Raw genomic sequence first — 14,175 nt, 5'->3', positions numbered from 1 at the left:
CGCGCCAATGTGAAACGAAACCTTACATAGCCACTCGCGCTAGTATAGGAATGCTGACCGAAAAACCGGTGTTGGAGAGATGCCAGCTCGAATACTTTTGCATATTTGCATCTCTATCTCGGGCTGATGATATTACGTATACGGTTGAGCTCAATCCGTGTAACTGATTGATAAATGAAACTATAAACAGTGAAAATAATAAATGAAACTGAAATGTAAACATTTTTTGGTTACATTTTGATTACTAAACTGATTTGATACATGTGAACAATAGTTCTTCTTCTTCTTCTTCTTTCCCTTTTCCCTTTATTTGGGGTCGGGTCTCCTTATCAATTTGCGCCAGGCCACTCTATCCTGGGTTGTCCCTGCATCAAGTTGAAGGGTTTCCAGTTCCTTTCTGATATTAGACCACCACGTAGCTTTTGGACGCCCTCTCCCTCTTGGGAATTCTGGGAGGCTTAAGGCAGTTTTTACTACGTGGTTATCTGGTTTCCGTTGAATGTGGCCATACCATCGTAATCTTTTTTCCTGTAATTTGCTGGGGATCGGAGCTACCTTAAACGAACCTCTGATATATTCGTTCCGTATTTTGTCCATTCTAGTGACGCCACCCGACCATCTAAGCATCTTCATCTCATTGACATGAAGTGTTTGCTCGTGTCTCTGACTTACAGTCCAGCATTTCGAGCCGTAGAGCATAGCTGGTCTGACAACTGCTTTGTAGACTTTACCCTTGGTCTTAATGGGCATACGGTTATCACATAGAACGCCTGACACTTCCCTCCACTTCATCCATGCAGTTTGTACCCTGTTCTTGACATCAGCGGTTGAGTCTGCATCGATACTTAAGGTCGACCCTAGGTACCTGAACTTAGTGACGGATGGTATTGGAATGCCACTGATGTTCAGATTGCTATGGCCTTGTGTTGGTGTTGGTGCAAATGCACAGTGCATGTGTTCCGTTTTGGATCTACTTATGCGGAGGCCGTTGGATTCTAGTTCTCTAATCCATAGGTTCAGGTCTCTCTGCAAATCATCCGCTGATTTGTTTGCAAGAACAATATCATCTGCATATAGAAGGCACCATGGTAAGGCATTCTGTATATCCTTTGTGAGGTAATGCATGACGCAGTTAAATAATAATGGGCTAAGTGCGGATCCCTGATGTGAACAATAGTTACTGTAAATATTTTTTTTTAATAATTCCATTGATTATTTATATACGGCCAGTATTAAACGATCCAAAATTAAATTACTTATTTTAAACTAGCTAGCTCCCATCCGCTTCGCTTTCGATTTTTGTATGTGTCATTATACTAAATTATTTTTTCTAAAATCAAAGTAGCCCAAGCTACTCCTACAGTGTAAGTTCCGTCAAAATATGTCCAGCCATTTCAGAGATTAACCGGAACAAACAGACAGATAAACAAAAATATAGGTATATATATATTCATATGCGTTTAGATAAAAAAGCGACTATTTTAATATTATAAACAGATACTAATTTTATTTATTTATATCGATTTAATCAATAAAGTATTTATTGTGATACATGTGAACTTCCGACAGTAATTTAGGGGGACAGTTAGTTTGTGATATAATTTTTACGTATAGTCAGATTCCTAGACTTTTTTCTTTATAGACCACTTTTAATATTTAGTTAGTCCCGGTGTTCCACTTCTTTTTTCTTTTAAGCCGATAGACGGCCCCTGCAAAACATAGGTATTCCCCAAAGATCGTCAAGATGACCGGTCTTGCGCCGCCTGCCTGGATGCTGAATGCGATTTCCCGTCACCTTAACTATATCGTCACATTTCATTCATGTTACATTACAAGCATCATTGCCATAATTGTTAGATGTTGAATTAAATATGGAAAACGTAACTTTTGATCTGTTTAAAATAATATCTGCATTTTATATTGCTTTATGAAGTTCACACGTTCCATGGCACGCCAATTTTTGAAGATTTTACATACATGCCGCGTGGGGCGTATACGACCCACACTTGAAAAATTAAAAGTGGTTTAAGACGTGTGCTTTACATTTTTTCGATACTGCAAAGCTATAATCAGCGGGATAAAGTTATAAATTTTACTATGCATTACATATGCATGCATGATGTGAAGTTATCTATATTCCACCCTACAATTCATTTGTTTAATTAAGAATCCTTTGTTTTTCAATGAGAACTGCAAATTGCCTGAACAGAAAGTGCAGCGGGGGTCGTATACGACCCGCATGACATGCTAAGCCACCATTTTTGATCTTCACTATCGAAAGCGCTTACGAATGGTGAACCCCAATTTTTTTGTCTATTTAAATTTGTTAAATCTTCAATCTTTTGACTCGATCTGGACCAGTTTGACAAACATTACTCTAACTGTATGCGTACATAGGTTGACAACCGCTGGTTTTGATTCACAAGGTCGTTTGTCCTGAATACCTCAGAGTTATAAATTCCTGACTCTCAAACTATTAACATATACGTTTGACATATTTCCCGCGAATAGCTTCACCTGCGCCGATTACTATGAAACACGAGGTTAATTGCATTAGATGTACGTTGTACGCATGCGACATTAATGTATAATAAATACATTTAAAAAACTTTTAAGTTAAACGGTTTTTGATACCCATATTGTGGTGGTTGTGGAAAAATATGTACCTAGTCCGCCATATTGGAACGGCGTCCATCTTCAATTTTAAATTTTGACATAATCATCGTGTTTTACTAGTGTAGCCCTTTCATTTGATACCCATATTAAGGCGGTTAAGGAAAAATATGTAATTCGCCATTTTGTATCGGCGGTCATCTTAGATTTATAATGTTATTGATTTTATTATATTGTATTGTCATCTAAATTAAATGTGTGTTAAATTAAATTTCAGATCAATCTGACAACGGGAAGGTGCTTAAATTTCAATTTCTAATTTTGACCCAAACAAATAAATTCCGTACGGGTCGAACTAAATAAAACCGTTTAATATAGCCTGATTGTTTTAATGCTTATATTTGATATTATTAATATTTTGAAATTTTATTATATATTTCAAACTTTTAATTTCGCAACCATTCTATCAACAAATGTATTTGGATTTCAAATAGGTTTCCTGGGTGTGGATATAAACGAAAATTGATATGTGTGGGTTAATGAGTTCAAAAAATCGAAATAGTATGTAATCGTAAAATTAATAATTATTGATTACAATTGATAACTGGTGTAATTTATATATTTTTCGGTAATTTTTATAAGAAAAGCACTTCAATTTCAATCAATCGAACGCAGTTGTTTTCTTTTTAATAGGTAAATATATTGTATCAATAGAAAAACAACTAGAGATAAGATTGTTAAAGTAGTTTGACTGTGAATGTATGAGGTACCAGATCATTTCAGAGATAGTTTCGTCAAAAATATTTTGTTATCTCTGATCTAAACTAAAAGTTTGCTATCTCAAATATATAAGCTGTATTTTGTATACATGTATATCACTTACATCTATCCGTAACATCATTTGTTATCAAGCACACGACCTTGATGGTTTTTCGTTTTAAAAATAAGCCAAATTTTCAAATAGGTTATATCTCTTGTAACATTAAGAAATATTAAAAAAAACAGTATACAACTAGTTTTTAACACAAAGCACAAGGCATTTAAGTACAATAAATTTCAGACTTCTCTCGATAATTTTTTTAAAATTTGGTTCTAAGCAAAAATTCAGTGTATAATTGATTTCTATGCTATATAGTTGCTTCGAGAAATATATATATATACCAATACCTCGCTTTACGTCGTTTCGTTTTGCTTTTTTTTCGAAGTTGCGTCGCTGCTTAATTAGTACTAATTTTCACTGTGCGTTAGATTTTCGTGGTTGCGTTGTTTTGGGTTCGAGTCATTAATTTTTAAATATTCATTTTTTTTCTAAAAGATCAACACTCTTGTTTCTAATTACGCCATGCCATCAAATTTGGGGATTCCCTTTCTAACTAAAAAACAACGCAATTTGAATACACTTTTATTTTCACTGTTTTGCTAATTTTAGAGTTCAGTTTCAATTATTGGTGTTATAATGTAGTGTTGTGCTTTTTTTTAAAAAGAAAATAATAAATTTATATAAATTTTTACGTATTGTCTCTGCTTACAAAAAACGTAAATATTTTTCCAATTTGTTTATTGGCACAGTTATATTATTTTTGTTTTTTTAATGTTTACTTTGTTAAATTTTCTTTTAAAAAAGTAGTATCTTCGTTGCCCTGGAACCTATCTTCGATCTTTACATGGTTTGCTATAGAAAATCTTAATTCACTTTGCGGCGTTTCAATTTGCGTCGTGTGTTTTTGGAACGTAACCGCGACGCAAAGTGAGGTATTGGTGTCTATCTTCTAATATTTTAAATTCTCGTGTCACGGTGTTCGAACTTGAACTCCTCCGAAACGGCTTGACCGATTTTTACCAAATTTTACATGCGTATTCAATATGTCTGAGAATCGGCTACTATCTATTTTCCATACCCCTAAGTGATAAGGGTGGTCCATCCCTAAATTTTATTTTTAATTTTTTAGACAATTTTTTTGGTTTTTATTTTATTATGATACAGCATACAAAATACATACAAACCTAAATTTTCACCCCTCTACGATCAACCCTTATCTTACATTTGTTAATAAAAAACTTTAATTTTTTTTGCAAAACAACGTTTGCGGGATCAGCTAGTATATATATATATATACACATATCTATAATACAAATACATACTATCAATAAAACTCTAATCGGACATATATCTAGATATGTCAATTGATAAGAGATAGTAAAGGTCACGAGATTATGGACCGGCGCCGGGTTTCCGGGTTCCAATCACGCGATGTACGTGACCACTGTTGGTCGAGTAACACGAACATGACTAAAACTAATAAAATCACATTAGTCTAGTCATGTATTATACGCATAATTGTAATCTTTGAACCTTTGCGACTTGGAGCAGGGCTACTCAACCCGAAACTGTTTTGGGGTCGTTTTGAAATATGTTTAAATTTCAATGACCGTTGCATATAGGGTAATTCAGTGTTTGCCAACCTTTTTTGTACCATGCTCACTTTCAAATTCCTTTTGCCTCTTTATGACATGTATAATATTCATATTAAAGCGAAAGGGTAAAACACAGTCCTTTTTTGAATTTCCCTCCTTAACAACCGAATTGCGTGGGTCCCACGTTGGGAAACACTGAGGTAATTGGTTATAGATGTAGAAACTATAAAATGGTTTGGGTTCTTCTCAGATCAGAGAGCGTTTGGAACCTTCGTTGCATATCCAAGGATGCCTTATAAGGAGTTCAACCTGATTCCAGTTTGCATCCAGTTTTCTGGTATTCATCTCATGATGTGCTCACTTTAAATGATTGAATGTTGATAACAATATAAATAAATAATGGAAAAATATCTTTGTCGAAGTCGTGTTGAGTCTACTACCAACTGTTCGGATGTAATGCCCCAGAACATACAATATGCGAAAGAAACTCAGCTGGTTAAAAGCTGGATGTTTTTTTATATATAAAAATTATATATTAATAAAGAGTAACTGAGACTGGTTTTATTAAAAAAAAAAACTTATAAAGTTATATATATTATGACACCCACAGAAATCTAAGTGTTACCCAACGTAGGGCGCATGTACCACAGAAGGAGGGGGGCAATTCGAATATGATATCTATACGAGTTTAACTCTTCCGCCTTATAGAAATTTTGTAGATTACGGGGGGTTTAGTCAGTGATTTGTTGATGATGATTTTTAGAAATTGAGTAAAAAAGGGGGGTGGCGGGAGGAGTTAGTCAGTGATTTGTTGATAATTATTTTTAGAAATTGAGTAAAAAGGGAGATGGGGGGAGGAGTTTGGTCAGTGATTTGTTGATGATTTTTAGAAATTGAGTAAAAAAGAGGGGTGGGGGGAGGAGTTTAGTCAGTGATTTGTTGATGATGATTTTTAGAAATCGAGTAAAAAGCCTAGAGTCATGGCAGATAAAACGTCAACAAATACTGGTAGTAACCCTTTGCACTAACCCCTCTTTAATAGTTTTTTTAAATGAAGCTTTCTAAACCTTTTTTGGTATCCTATTGTAAAATAAATTAAAAACATTGCCACATAGTTATCCTATTCGATAGATATACAGCACTATACAAAATAATATAAGTAAATAGTTGACTAGGTAAGGCGAATTTTATATATGTAACCTCGGCGACACACGCATAGACGACAGAACCTGTCTACGTGCTGTATTTCCAACGCCCAATGACCCAAAATGATAATATATGAACTCGATAAATCGTATATATATATATCGTATAGGTATATAATAATTAACATTATACTGTTGAAAAATCACAGCCCACTCATTGGTCAATCACAAGGTAAGGATGCGTTTACAATACTGGTAAAATGTTAGTCTATATCTATCAACGAAAGAAACACTGGTGTTGTTACATCGTTTAATAATAAAAATATATTTCTAGTGGGTAAAAATGGGCATAGTGTATATATATAAAAATGAATTCCATTTTCCTTTTGTCACGTCATAGCTTTGGAACGATTTTACCCATTTTATTATCTCTCTTAATATTTTGTATGAGATTCAATGAAATAAATTAAAAAAATTACGATGACGACTGAAGCTGCACAGTTGACAGTACGCTATGAACTTCGTGCGTTTGACAGTTCACTATGAATTTCGAGCGTTTGAAATTTATGCTATCCTTTAACAGCTAGAGAGTATTTATTTATCACAAAACCAAATAATTCCTCCGAAGATATTTATGGGGGGATATACTATAATCGGCACACTTAGCAGGCGGGTTGGCGATCGCAGTGTGGTTTTACGGTACGCAGAGGACGCCGCTTTCCATCTTTTGGAAACTTGTTTGTGATCAGTGGCAATCCCATATAATTACTAAAACTGTGAATTATATAATATTATATCCCAGGAATCGAACCCGCGATCTACGATCGCAAGTCTCAGTCCTCTGCCGTTGGGCTACCAGTGCTCAATCGTATCGGAACTAAATAAGAAAGGACTAATATATAGCTACTTCCGCTATGCAGTAGTCGTGCAATGAAGTGCATCGCCCGCCAGCCCGCTGATAAATGCGCACGCGGCAAACAATGCGAATTACACCACAGAGACTCGGTGTTTGGCACTGGTCGATGTAACATTAATCCAGAGGATACCCCGTGGAGGTGAAACACGTGGAGTAAATTAACGGTGGTAGTTGTGTTTCGCATTGTTTGCCGCACGCGCATTTATCAGCGGGCTAACAGATAGCTAGCTAACGAATTTTATAGGGTAGGTGGGCTTAAAGCCACCCCACCCCCCCAAAAGGGGACCTCGGCTTTATCTGTCACATCAATAGTAGTATTTACAAGTAATAAGTGTCGTACCTAATTTTTGTGCAACGGTTATCGAGATAGAAGTTTTTAAATACGGAATCGTAAGCATAAACATGATCTATACGTAAAATTTCACCAACTCACAATGTTTGTTTATTTCTGTCAATACCGTGCGAGATGTGAAAGCGAAAAAATTATATTTAGAGATACATGATGTAATATCTTTCACTTGAAAACTATTGTTTAAACTTTTCAACGCTATACAGAATGACCTTACATGATGGTGAATGTATGGCTTATTAGCTATTTATTCATTTTCAGCTGCTTAGTTCATCCTTTCCAGGAACCAATGGATTCAAAAATAATAAATAAAGTAATGATAAGAAAATGCTTTTACAAAATTATGATTACTATATTAAAATTAATTATTGTTCACCATCTGTCCATGCAGATTTTATACAGCTTGAATTTATTAGCTTATCGAATTACAATAGAAAAACTAAACTAATGTAACATATTTCAGAGTGATTACTGTATAGTGGGTGTTTGTGAACTTCTTGTTCACAAATGAGCCATTCATTCACGCATTATACGTGTGATGGTAATAAAGTTAGTATACAGGGTGATTTTTTATGAAGCCAATAACTTTAAACATAAAGTATACTGGTTTTAAGTAACATGAAAGATTACGCGTGTAGTTTTAGCACCAAAATCGAGGATCTGATAATTGAGATCCCCCCCTTCCCCAAAACTTGATGCTCTGGTCCAGTGATTTACAAACCACGCCCTTTATGACTAGTTTAATGCAGGTAATGAGTATTTTTTTTTTTAATGACGAAGATGTAGAGTGTAAGCCGCTTCGAACCAATCTTATTCGAAATCTATATGGAGAAGCCTTTGTACAGCATTAGATGTGCTACGTGTGAAATGATTATAGTGAACTAACCTGCCTATAAGAGACGTTAAAGGTAGGTATCTAGGTAGACCGGTCATCTTGTATCTTTGGGGAGAAGTCTTTACCTTACAGGAGGCGTTAATCAACTAATACCATGAAGATATAACGCGCAGACATTTTGCAACAACAAAAACGTCTAAATTTCCATTAGACCGCTCCATTCCGCCATTAAATTATGCAGCAATAATGAGTAGCGTATATCGAGTAGAAAAAAAAAACACATGATACGACCACAGATAAAGCAATAAATCCGAAACGAAAGTAGATCGACCGAATTGTGAAGGCCGCAGCCTCGTCCCGAATCTCGAAAGTTCACGAGATATAATATTATTAATTGACATACGCGAATTTACTATGAGGTCGATACAATCTTTGACGGTTGAAACACTTAAGGCTTTTAATTCGCATATAAATGTTATTTAGACAGATACGCACCGAAATTTATTATTTTCGACTAAAAAATCTTCACTTCTACCAACTGTGTTCTGATTGAAAAATAAATGATATGAAATAATGTGGCAAGGAAAGAGAGAGCCGAAGCGTGTAAAAATGGAAGAGAATAAAGGAGAACGTGATGAATAAAAGAAGATAGTAATAGAAATTGTGAAGGATGAGGGAGGAGAACGACAGTAAAATAGCAACAATGAAAAATCTTAAGCCTTAACTTGGAAGATATTTTAAATATAACATTAATATTCATACCACTTGACTTTTGAGAGGCAAGGATGCCAACAGAAAAACCTGAACAAGCATTTGAAAATTAAGAAATTACCTAAACATTCATCTAAAAATAATTACTGCGTTAAAAATTGATGCCACTATTTTTTTTAATTCTGATGTGTCTTTACTTTAGATACATTATCAAGAAAAGGGTTAAATAGTAACAAAGATAAAGTCCGTATCCGTAAACCAGAGGTCCTCATTAACAGGGGTCACAAAAAACTGTTTTGATGAAAACATGAAACTTGATTAGTCATTGGAAATAAAATGATTTCTACCAATCAAAAATATCAATTTTTTCAGTTTTCATATCCGTTTTTTGTTACGAAAAAGCTCTATTTCATAGAGATGTATTTCTACGATGTAAGAAACGTAGAGACTAATTTAAAAAGGGGTTCTATTCACCAGTGATACTCAAGGTTTGGTATACATTGTGTTGGTAAAACTAGTTTTAGAATAGATATATCGGAAGACAGATGTCAGAAATACATCAGTGAATCAACATTTTGACAATAAAAACATTAACCCTTTTCTTGATAATGTATCTGTAGAGATACATCAGAATTTAAAAAAAAATGTGGCATCAATTTTGAACGCAAAGTAATCATTTGTATGTGAATGTTTAGGTAATTTCTTAATTCTCGAACGCTTGTTCAGTTTTTTCTGTTGGCGTCCTCGGGTCTTAAAAGTCAAGTGGTATGAATAATAATGTAATATTAAAAAAAAATCTGCCAAGTTAAGGGTTAAGAGGTTTTCGTACCAAAATCTTTCATATGGGTTATAATTATTAATTGATTTATGGAGAAGATTCTTGTCAGGAATGAGGTGATACATAGATTAACGAAAGTAGCCGTCGGCGTAGAAGGCATTTGACTGCCTGCGATTAAATGTATTTCTACAGTACGAACGAAAGTTAGTTCACAAATATAAATTTTTAAGCACCAATCTCATTGCCTTCTGTGAATCTGTGACTTTGGGAAAATACTTGATGCGTTTTAAAGATAAAAAGCGTCGTACTTTTTAATAGTGCTATGAATCATTCGAGCAGAGAAAACTGTAGAGTCGCTACTGCATTGTTCTCGCTACAAACATTGTTTTTTTTTTTAGTTTTTGTATTTGTACAACATTCATTGATTGCATTAGATTATTGTTCAGCAAGTGTATCTAATGTGTGTGTGAAATCGGGCATAACACTATATTAATATTTTAAAGACACATCTAAATGCAATCTCTAAAAATAAAACAAGACCTAATGAGATATGTAACCTCTTTAAAAATATATTATTTCGTAAGATTTTTAAGTAAGTATCTCCTTTTAACCTAAATGGCAAATTAAAAGGTCAGATTAGTTTTTTTTTCAATTAACATTGATTAAGAAAAATTATGACTTCGAATATCTAAAATGCTGAACATACATGGAGATGAAAGGGAGAGGTATCGAGACTCCACACCGCTAGGCCACGTTTGATCCGACGGTCATTTTACACCCTGTATATCTATATGTTTAAGCAAAAGTGGTGTACTAATAAAAGTATTATGGCCACCGGAAAATAATATCATTTCTGTCGACACATTTTACAAAAAAAGAACAGATTGATTTTTACCTCTCTGGCATTTATTTTGTATACCAGATGGCAAAAGGTTGTCGATAACGAAGGCGAATATATTGTTGATTACAAATAAAAACTTTTTAAAAATGTAGTCGTGTGAACTTAACTTAAGAAATCGACATTACTTTCTGGTCTCCTAATATATTAAACACTTAAAAGGAGACTAAAAACTATTTATTTGTACATTTTTTATTTTTATATTATATTTAACAACGTAAAAATTCTGCTAAATATCACTTTCATTATAGTCACTGCTTAAAAATAGCATCTCGTTAGTTTTTGACAAAAAAAAAAAAAAACAATAAAGAGCTCATAAGACGACCTCTTACAAGACGATCCCCTCACTAGTAAAATATAATTCACATGCTATTTAACATGCTATTTAGGTTATCGGAGCGACATAGCGCTACACCCAATATGGCGGACAAAATGCAAATGCGCGGGAAATACGGTTAACGACGGACCGCCATTATTTATTCGCGATACATTATACAATAACACTGTAAATAGCTTTCGTAAACACACGCTCCACGATACGTATCGAATAATAGTGATTTTTTTCAAGACGAATTCAATTGATTGACTTGTAACACATTTTCTTTATATATACAACTATGTCAACGTCTCTATTGCGTCTATATTGGAATATTACATTTTATTTACTATCACCAAGGTAAATTTTCATATAAGATTGTCGGTTGCGACTTGGATTGTAAAATTATTCAATATAATATTTCTTATTCAATAGCTATATTACTGTACAAATAAATGATACAAGATAACAATTTATTTTTGCTTATAATTGCATAAACAAATAAATAATAACTATTGTTATACAACATGAAACATAATTGTAAAGAATATTAATTAAAGCATAGACAAAATTGTGTAATTGCATACCATAGTTTAATTAAAATTTTTCATTGTACAATGACTGTCTTAATATTTTATAGACATTCTCTACCAGTCAACATGGGGTGGTACACAGGTAAAGTACTAGCGGCACTGGTAAGTAATGTCACTTTCTGAAGTGAAATTCACACGACTACATTTTTAATAAATTTTCATTTCTTATCAACAATATATTCACCTTCGTTATCAACAACCCTTTATCATTTAGTATACAAAATTTTAATGCCAGTGTGGTAAAAATCAAATGGTTTTTCTGTAAAATATGTTGACAGGAAAAACATTACTTTTAGGTCTCCCTAATATTAAGATGTGTAGATGTCAAGAAAATGGTCCAATATTATACACTAAATAAGCATAATAAATATTATACTTATTATTGATAAAAATATACTTAAACAAGATAATATTATGTTTACATAAATTATATATACATTTAACAACCCTATTATCTATATCAATGTTTGATAAATTACACAAGAGATAAAAAAAAGTTTAATAGGTGAAATTAAAAGCTTAAAAGTATTATAAAAATTATATTAATTATCTGTTTAAACAAAAGGCATTTGTTAATTTCACGATTAAGATATATGGACATAAGAGTTATAACTTTATTATAACATTGACAACACTATATATTTGTGTGCTATCAAGACGTGATAATTATTAAGCGGAAATTCAGCATAACACAGTCTATTCTTAGAACATTCCTTCAATATAATCATATATACATATTTGTTTATAAAATTATTTTAAATTTATTTTTTAGGTGGTACTCTTAACCCTTGGGTGGGTATTATTGGATCAAATGAAGTGCTGGATACAGGAAATAATTGTGGCAATGATGAGGAAGAACAAATATTCAAGAAACAATTTAATATTACTAAAACAAAATATTGAAGAGGCAATTTACTAAGAAAATTTTATAAAATCTATTGTTCTTTATCTAATTAGAAATTATATATTTTTCAAGAAGAAACTTTATTTCACAAACATTAGTCTCAGTGCCTATGTTTTTACTATTACATTTATTATTTCAGAAATTATATTTGGCTCTCTTTTCTGCATATTAGTGTTTACCAAGTCTCAAACTATTTCTTGACAGTTATAAACTATTTAAAACTTAATTGAAATCAATTTCCATTTTTTTAAAATAATTGGTACCTTGTATGATTTTAATGACACCTTAGCAATGTCTAGTTTTTAAAATTACGGTTTTTTTCAGAAGTAATGATATACCTGTTGTATATCTTTAACATGCCTCCTAACCAGTTTCTTTATACTCAAAAATTCACTGGTGGTAAAGAAGGCTATACATTTTATCACCATTATTTTGATTTGGACTCCAGGCTCATTAGTTTTTGATGATATAAACTTTTACTGCTTTAATAACTTTCTCAAGCTCCGATTTGAGTATCTGCAAGGTTTGTCTGTAGAATGAAATAATTGGACTAATGTTATATAACACCATGTCCCAAGAATCAATTTATATAATTAAATAAATGATTGAAACAAATTTTAATTACCTGAGCATTGTTCACAAAACAATGTTACTTGATATTCAATAAATGATTCAAATTGAATCCAATTAAAATACAGAGATATATTGACCCTGACCTACTGAATTAAAATTATTGGTGTTAATCAGATTAATAGATTATTTGATAATGTAGCAATGTCTTTGTTCCATTACTATTATTATTCATATATAATTCAAGGTTGTGGGAAGTCACTTGCTGTGAGGTGTACATGACCAATCATCATGGCGACCTTTGGGATCTTTGTGAGGGCTATCCCTTGCAATGGACCTCAATCAGCTAGTATGGTGATAATAATAATATTACACAAGTTATCTCTCAGATAAGGAGGAGAGTAAATTTCATTCCAGGAAATTCTGACCATGTAGATTTTCAGCCTCTCTTACTTTCCAAGGTGTTACCTGGCTCTAGCAAATAATGTGTGTGTGAGTTTGTGTACTTATGTGCATTTTAACATAGTGTTTGTTCCATCTTTCTCAAAATAGAAGCCTACATCTCATTAATTGAAACACTACAAAGCAAATAATGTTTTAAATGTGTCATACTTCATACTGTTGGCAATTTAAAAAATACATTCCATAAAAACTACTTGAATATTCATGGATAGAGATCAAAGATAAAAAACTATGTTTTATAAGAACTTTGTTTATATTAAGCTGCAATGCTATATGTACAATGGTGATAGATTTTAAATTTGGAATGAGATGTCTGTTCTTGTATTGATATAGTCTAAATAGATTTTGAACATATAAGGAAATTTCGTTTTTAATATTAATGCAAAATTTTGTTTTTCAACACTTTGCAAAAAAGTCTACTCAAATAACTGCCATTGTTTCATTATTATGATTGTACATATGGTTGCCAATAAAGTCATAATATTTTTAACATATTTTCTACTATCCATTTGATCCAAATTAGCTTACATAAAATATCTTATTGGTAGAAAATGTAAAAATGTTACATATTACATAAAATCGATAAATTATTCATAGCACAATGGTTGAATAACAAAGGCAAGTCTACGATTCCAATATTTCCTTGTGTACATAAAAAGTCGATGTTTAT

The 14,175-nt window shown here is 32.6% G+C and overlaps 1 protein-coding gene across 2 annotated transcripts in view; it reads right to left on the bottom strand.

The window, feature by feature from the left end:
- Positions 1 to 14,175, bottom strand: part of atl (atlastin GTPase) — a 45,748-nt gene that overhangs the window by 31,003 nt on the left and 570 nt on the right. The gene's annotated exons all lie outside the window — the stretch shown is intronic.

The sequence above is a fragment of the Battus philenor genome, unplaced genomic scaffold (genome assembly GCF_028537555.1).
Source record: "Battus philenor isolate CCGP_79_NKW_IND1 unplaced genomic scaffold, ilBatPhil1.0.hap1 SCAF_17, whole genome shotgun sequence".
Lineage (NCBI taxonomy): Eukaryota > Metazoa > Arthropoda > Insecta > Lepidoptera > Papilionidae > Battus > Battus philenor.
This window is presented reverse-complemented; position numbering and strand designations above follow the sequence as displayed.